Raw genomic sequence first — 8,545 nt, 5'->3', positions numbered from 1 at the left:
TGTATGAGCATCAACTAGGAAGTAAAATAAAATACAACTTCTGCCCCGAATACAAATTTGGACAGGAGAAATATAAATGCTCTGAAGGAGACTTTGCTGGTTGCGGATCATAGTATAGAGTTTAACTCACCTAAGTCCTCGCAATAACCACGCCTCTGCGCCCACAAGACACTAGACATATATGTACTTGCACAAAATGTGCAACAAGTGTAGCATGAGTACGTAAATCAACGCGTACCCAGTAAGTATCTCGTCTAACCTCGAAGAAGTAGTGACGAGAGGTCGGCTCCGACACTTACTATGGGCCATAAATAAAATACCAAAGATATAATTAAACATGTATTACGTAGAACGGTTGTAAGCTCAATATCATGAAATAAGTAAAGCAATTCTTTTGTTAATGAGAAATTTCCAAATTTATTGTTCATCGTTTATCATCTTATATCTCATGCCAAAGGAGCAATGGCAATTATCATAAATTCCAAAGCAAACAATCCAATCATGCGCAAATCATGTCGAGGTCGTACGGCCTGATCCAACGTAAATATAAACGGTGTGTTATCGAGGGTCGAGCGACATGAACCAACATGTAAATATAAATTGTGCACTGCCGAGGGTCTCCCTAATTGATGTTATTTTAGACATAGGGTCTTCACTCCCTAGTCTCTTTTCCAACATATGGTCTCCACTCCTTAGTTAATTTTATTTTAGGCATAGGGTCTCCACTCCCTAGTCTCCTTTACAACATAAGGTCTTCACTCCCTAGTTGATTTTATTTTAGACATAGGGTCTCACTCCCTAGTTGAAGTTATTTTAGACATAGGGTCTCCACTCCCTAGTCTTTTTTCCAACATAAGGTATCCACTCCCTAGTTGATTTTATTATAGACATAAGGTCTCAACTCCCTAGTCGCCTTTTACAACATAAGGTCTCCACTCCCTAGTTGATTTTATTTTTAGACATAGGGCCTCCACTCCCTAGTCTCCTTTCCAACATAGGGTCTACACTCCCTAGTTGATGTTATTTTAGACATAAAGTCTCCACTCCCTGGTTTCTTTTCCAATATAGGGTCTTCAATCCCTAGTTGATGTTATTTTAGACATAGAGTCTCCACTCCCTAGTCTCTTTTCCAATATATGGTCTTTATTCCTTAGTTGATTTTATTTTTGACATAGGGTCTCCACTCCCTTGTCACTTTTCCAACATAGGGGCTCCACTCCCTAGTTGGTGTTATTTTAGACATATGGTCTCCACTCCCTAGTCTCCTTTCCAACATAGGGTCTCCATTCCCTAGTTGATGTTATTTTAGACATAGTATCTCCACTCTCTAGTCTTTTTTCCAACATAGGGTCTTCAATCCCTAGTTGATGTTATTTTAAACATAGGGTCTCCACTCCCTAGTCTCTTTTCCAACATAGGGTCTCCGCTCCTTAGTTTATTTTATTTTTGACATAGGGTCTCCACTCCCTAGACCTTTTCCAACATAGGGTCTCCACTCCCTAGTTGAAGTTATATTAGAAATAGGGTCTCCAATCCCTAGTCTCCTTTCCAACATAGGGTCTCCACTACCTAGTTGATTTTATTTTAAACATAGGGTCTCCACGTTTTTTTTTTAAATATAGGGTCTCCACTCCCTAGTTGATTTTATTTTAGACATAGGGTCTCCACTCTGTAGTCTCTGTTCCAACATAGGGTCTCCAATCCCTAGTTGATTTTATTTTAGACATAAGGTCTCCATTCCCTAGTCGCCCTTTTCAAGATAGGGTCTTCATTCCCTAGTTGATTTTATTTTAGACATAGAGTCTCCACTCCCTAGTCTCTTTTCCAACATAGGGTCTCCACTCCCTAGTTTACTTTATTTTAGACATAGGATCTCCACTCCCTAGTCGCCCTTTCCAACATATGGTCTTCACTCCCTAGTTGATTTTATTTTAGACATAGGGTCTCCACTCCCTAGTTTCCTTTTCCAACATAGGGTCTTCACTCCCTAGTTGAATTTATTTTAGACATAGAGTCTCCACTCCCTTGTCTCTTTTTCAACATATGGTCTCCACTCCCTAGTTGATTTTATTTTAGACATAGGGTCTCCACTCCATAGTTGATTTTATTTTAGACATAGGGTCTCCACTCCGTAGTCTCTTTTTCAATATAGAGTCTCTACTCCCTAGTTGATTTTATTTTAGACATAGGGTATCCATTCCCTAGTCTCATTTCCAACATAGGGTCTCCACTTCCTAGTTGATTTGATCTTAAATGCATGGTACATCACTCCCTGATATCATTGTCAATATAGGGTATACTGTTCCCTGGCCACATTTTCCCAACATAATGTACACCAATCGTTAGTTGAGACGTCCTTTTGACAATAAAGGAACACAATCCAAAAAAAAACACCAGCATGACTTTTTCGGGGTATACTACTCCCGACCTTTTATTGCCTTCAATAAAGAAGTAGTTTAGAATTTTGTAACAATAACTCATGAAATTTTTCTAGTGCAAACTGGGGCAGAAAAATTTCGTTTGTTTGTTTGTTTTGGTGTCTGAGTAGATTTTACCTCGAGGCACGAGGTTCGAGATGACCAAAAAAAGAAGTCTCAATTCAGAATAAAAGAAAAGAAAAAATATGTGAATCCAAAATGCAAAAGCAGTTGAAAAGATGTGGAATGATCAAGACATGACTGAAGTCATAGCATTGGAGTCCCGTTTTGATTAAAAGAAGCGATAGAGCAATGAACTCGAACCTACAACTAGCGAGCATCAAGGTTTAGATCAGAGTCTACTTGAAGAACCAGTCAAGACTCAAGATCAAGTTTCAGAAGACTCATAGATAGGAATCTTGTAACTCATAACTGATAGGCTTGTTTAGTTTCTTTTTTATTTTGATATAATAGCAGAACCGCAAACCGGAGCCTCGACGGAACCTCACGCGACTCCTTAAATCACCATTCTACCATTATCCTTGAACTACACGCGACCTGAATCCCCTATAACCCGGGATATGTAGGTTATCCAAAACCATGGCTCGGTTGCACCCTATCTTTTATTTCTTATCCTTTTGAATAACAGTTTGGTCAAAATTAAGTCACATAGCTCACCTAGTCTTTTCCTGAAAACTCTTCAAGTTTCCAAGCAAAGAGGGGTAGTTGTGAGTACCTAATGTTTGACAATATTTGAATTTTTATCACCTTCTATTATGTAAATATTTTTAGAAATTTAATACATATTTTTTAGCTTTGTTATATTTTTTTTACATATAGGTAAAAATTAAAAATAATTTAAAAGGTCAATTATTACTATTAATATTATTTTTATTTTTATCCTCATCTTTATTTTAAAATAAAATAAATTAAAATACCGAAACAAATTAAATATTTTTTTATAATTTTCAGATGGGAATAAAAAAATAGAAAAAGTAGAAGTATGAAATTAAAAATAAAAGTAAAAGTAGATGGAAATTATTTAATAAAAATAGTAAAAGAAAGTGAAAAATTAAAAAATAAAAAGTAAAAGAATGTGCAAATTTTAAAAAAAATAAAAAGTAAAAGAAAGTTGGAATTAAAAAATAAAACTAAATGTAGCTGATAATCTCTTTTTAAAAAAAAGTAAAAGAAAGTGAATTTTTCTTTAACACAACTAAAATAAGTGGAAAATAAAAAAAGAAAAGTAAAAAAAAAGTGAAAATTTAAATATAATATAAGTAAAAAAGTGAGAAATTAAAAAATAAAAGTAAAGGAAAGTGGGGAATTATTATTTTTTTAAAAGAAGAAAATGGAAAGTGGGAATCTTTTTAATTAAAAAATAATACAATAATTAAAAAAATCTGAAAAATTCCAAAATATTTTCTATAAATAAAAGAGAAATGTGAGGATAAAAAAAGAAGGAGATAAGGAGAAAAAATTAGGGAGGAGAGAATTGAGAGAAATTTATTTTCTTCTTCTAGGATAAGAGAATTTCTATTGATGTCATCAAGCAAAAATCACCCCCAAAAAATAGCTTTAAACCCAGCAAAAACAAGCCACTAAATTATCGGTTCTGCAAGTTCGATCGGGGTTGCAAGTCGTTAATTTTCGTTCGAGGTTCTGTGGCCGGTGAAAGCTCCAGTCAATACTCGTTGAATTGTTTAGCGCTCTTGTAATTTCAACTCAGTTAATTTATATCAAAGGTCCGTTGTTTCCCTTTTTTCACTGATTATTTTGTCCATTTACCTTCTTGTCTGCTGGTGTGATTATTGGGTAGCATGAAGTAGTAGTTCACTCTATTGATATTTGGATCATTTGAATCTGATTGTTTCCTTGTTCATATGTTTATTGGACTATGATGTTAATTTTAGAGTTGCAAAGTTTTGTTCTGAGTTGATTTAATCGGATAAAGGGTCTATTGAATTACTGTAATTTGGCTTGTTTACTAATTTTGTTCATGAGATTGTGGTGTCATTAGTTTTGTTTAAGAAATGTACAGAATATGGGATATTGGGTTGGATAATTTGCTTGGGCCATGATTTGTTTATAAGGAAATTGGTTTTTGGGATATTGGAGAAGAAAAGATTTTAGGACAAAAGATTTAGTCTCATCTGGCCTAAAGAAATAAATAACATAGCTGGCCCATTTTTCTCTAAGCTAGCCCACTTTTCTATAAATAATAAATTTAATTCTTCCACAAATAATTCCATAATTTATGACCTTACAACAATTTCAAAATAATATGAGTAAACAATCTTATAAACATTCGTATCTTGCTTCAGGCGCGATTAATAAATCATCATGATTATAGGTATGGTTTCCGTGGCATAGTCACGAAACGTAACTCCAAATTCAAGTGCGTGTTTCACGCGACTTGAGCCCAACTTCAAATAATAAAAATCAACATGTTGTAGATCACGGGTGTATTTCACGTGACGCGATTCGCAATATGTACACAAACAAGCGAGTGCGCGACATCGCGACTTGTTTAAGTAAATTCAATAATTGTTTAAAATAATTAAAAGCTTTATAGAAGCATTAACACATAAAGAGTTCTAAAACATATAATAAAGAAAAGAGTGACAAAAATAACAAAGGAAAACAAAGAGCGAAAAAAAAAAGCAAGAGTGAAAAAATCCAAAAAAAGAACTCTTTGTCCAATTTAAAAAAAGAAAATCGCGGAAAGTTTTCCGTGAATATGAGAAGTGGGAATTTTGTTTAATTAAAAAATAATAAAATAATAAAACAAAAATCTGTAAAATTTTGATTTTTTTTTATAAATAGAAGAGAAATGTGACGGAAAAAAAATAAGGAGAGAAGGAGAAAAAAAAGAGGGGGGAGAAAAAAAAGAGGGAGGAGAGAATTGAGAAAAAAATATTTTCTTCTTCTAGGATAAGGGAATTTCTACTCGTGTCATTCTTTCTTCGTATTTCTTTCGAAAAATCCAGCAAAAATTATCCCCCAAAAAACAGCTTTAAACCCAGCAAAAATAATTTACTAAATCACCAGTTTTGCAAGGTCGATCGGGGTTGCAAGTCGCGATTTTTCCTTCGAGGTTCCATGGCCGGTGAAAGCTCCTGTCAACACTCGTCGAATTGTTTAGCGCTCTTTTAATTTCAACTATGTTAATTTATATCAAAGGTCCGTTGTTTCCCTTTCGTCACTGATTATTTTCTCCATTTACCTTCTTGTCTGTTTGTGTGATTATTGGGTAGCATGAAGTAGTAGTTCACTCTATTGATATTTGGATCATTTGATTCTGATTGTTTCCTTGTTCATATGTTTATTGGACCATGATGTTAATTTTAGAGTTGCAAAGTTTTGTTCTGAGTTGATTTAATCGGATAAAGGGTCTATTGAATCATTGTAATTTGGCTTGTTTACTAAATTTGTTCATGAGATTGTGGTGTCATTAGTTTTGTTTAAGAAATGTACAAAATATGGGATATTGGGCTGGATAATTTGCTTGGGCCATGATTTGTTTCTAAGAAAATTGGTTTTTGGGTTGTTGGAGAAGAAAAGATTTTGGACCAAAGGATTTTGTCTCATCTGGCCTAAAGTAATAAATAACATAGCTAACACATGTTTCTCTAAGCTATCCCATTTTTCTATAAATAATAAATTCAATTCTTCCACAAATAATTCCATAATTCATGACCTTACAACAATTTCAAAATAGTTTGAGTAAACAATCTTATAAACATTCGTAGCTTGCTTCAGGCGCGATTAATAAATCATCGTGATTATAGGTACGGTTCTCGTGGCATAGTCACGAGACGTAACTCCAAATTCAAGTGCGCGTTTCACGCGACTTGACCCCAACTTCAAATAATAAAAATCAACATGTTGTAGATCGTGAATGTGTTTCACGTGACGCGATTCGCAATATATATACAAACAAGCGAGTGCGCGACATCGCGACTTGTTTAAGTAAATTTCATAATTGTTTAAAATAATTAAAAATAGTATTGAAGGATTAACACATAAAGGGTTTTAAAACATGTAATAGTTGAGCGACCTTACTAAAACTACAGAATCTGGGAGTGCCTCACACCTGCTCCCGGGTTAACAGAATTCTTTACGCGATTTTTTAGTTTTCGCGGACCTTAAAACAGAGTCAAATTTCCTCAATTTGGGATTTAAAATAAACCGGTGTCTTGAGACACCATAAATTATTCCAAGTGGAGACTCTGAATAAATAAATATTCTCATATCGATTAATATCACTTTAATTGGAATCCCATATCCCTAGGGAGAAAGGAGGTGTGACAATGAATATAGTAGCAAAAGTCGCCTAAAACAAGGATTTACATTTGTACGCAACTACATTCGCATGTATTCACGTCATGTATTCATGAATACAGTAACGCCAATCACCTTAAAAATAGGTATGTCCAGCTGTCTAATAACGAAAATATGATCAATTAGCGTGATACACTCCTAATATAACTCAACAAAATCAATTCTAACACGCCTTATTATTAACCTAATTAATTATAATAATTTTTCAGTTGTATATAACTGTTGTATTTAGTTGTTGTATTTAGTGTGTTTCAATAATTATTTTTTAATGTTGCATTCATTAGATTCAATGTTTGTATTAACTGTATTCACTATTTGGTATTCAGTGTATTCAAATGTATTTGTACTAACAATATTTTAGTTATTCCTAATATATGTGATTACTGTTGTATTTTGTATATTTCATTGGTTGTATTCACTGTATTTCTATTTATATTCAGTGTATTTTACTGTATTTCACTATATTTTAAAATTAAATATATTCATTATTTATATTATATCCTGTTTCAATGTTTATATCCTTTATTCATGCATATTATATGTACAGTATGCATGAATACACATATAATATGCATGAATACTGTTACGCGGCGCCTTCCTGAAATTTCTTGGAAGGGCGACGTAAGGCTAAGCAACCAATGTCAGTGCGGTTGCTATGCGCCAACTGAGGTCCTCGCCGTACGCTAGACTAGATTGTCAGTGCCGTACGGAAAAACCAATGTCGTGAGCAATTGAGCAGCGAAAAATGAGCAATTGATGATGAAAGCTGATGATTGTATTGATGATGATGAAAGCTATTACAAGATGCAATGCGGTGTCAGGGGGGAGAGACACCAGTACAGAGAATTGTTTGAATGCTTGAATGTTTGAATGCTTTGGTCCCCCTTAATAATGCTTAAAAAAATAAACCAAAGTTACATGAGTTGACCTAAGAAAGCTGTAGAAGCACACTGAAAATGAATGAAGTAAAACTACTCTATAATTACAATAAAAAGGACTTAGTCTTCTATGGAAGCAAGTCCGATGGCAGCAACTTTGTCTTGAGCATCAGGGTCTGCGCGCGCATTGCTGTGGGCGCGCGCGACACTATTTGGATCTGCCAGCGGCGGGGCGCTGGTGCTTGGCATTAGGTCTGCGCGCGCGGCATTGTCGGTGCGCGCGGCGCTGATGGCATTCGCCAGCCGCTGGGCGCTGGCACTAATTGTCGGTGGGGCGACAGAGGTGCATGCTCGCTTGTCACTTGGCGCGGCCGAGACCACGGGGCCGACCGTGGCGCTAGGCGTTGGGAGGCTTGCCGGGACGCCACGGGGCGCGTCCAAGGGGTCATGGGTCGATGATGGAAAGCAGCCTATGACATTCTCCCCCACCTGAGTTGGCGACGTCCTCGGAGCCTTACCTGCCGGATGATGATAATTGGTCAGGCTCTTGTTGGCTGGGAGGTCTGTTCCCCCCGGTGTTGTGAGATGTCTTTCTGAATGATCTTCCATGCATTTCTGAAATAGCCTGAGGCGGCTGACATGGATGACTGGATGGATTTTCCACCAGGTTGGTGTGTTCAGCTGGTATGTGGATTTCCCGATGCGCCTTTCAATGGAAAAAGGCCCGATGTAGCTTGGCAATAGGCGAGGATCTTGGGTCCTCTTTGAAAATAAGTTCTGCCTCGGGATTCTTACCATCACTTTGTCCCCTGCTTGATGTTGGGCAAAGCGACGGTTCTGTTCGGCATGCCTCGTTGCCCTGTCTTGGGCATTGACAAGATAGCTCCGCACTATCTTCAAAGTTTG

Source organism: Nicotiana tomentosiformis, chromosome 2, assembly GCF_000390325.3.
Source record: "Nicotiana tomentosiformis chromosome 2, ASM39032v3, whole genome shotgun sequence".
Classification (NCBI taxonomy): domain Eukaryota; kingdom Viridiplantae; phylum Streptophyta; class Magnoliopsida; order Solanales; family Solanaceae; genus Nicotiana; species Nicotiana tomentosiformis.
The sequence above is the reverse complement of the archived record's forward strand: the minus strand, read 5'-3'. Positions refer to the sequence as shown.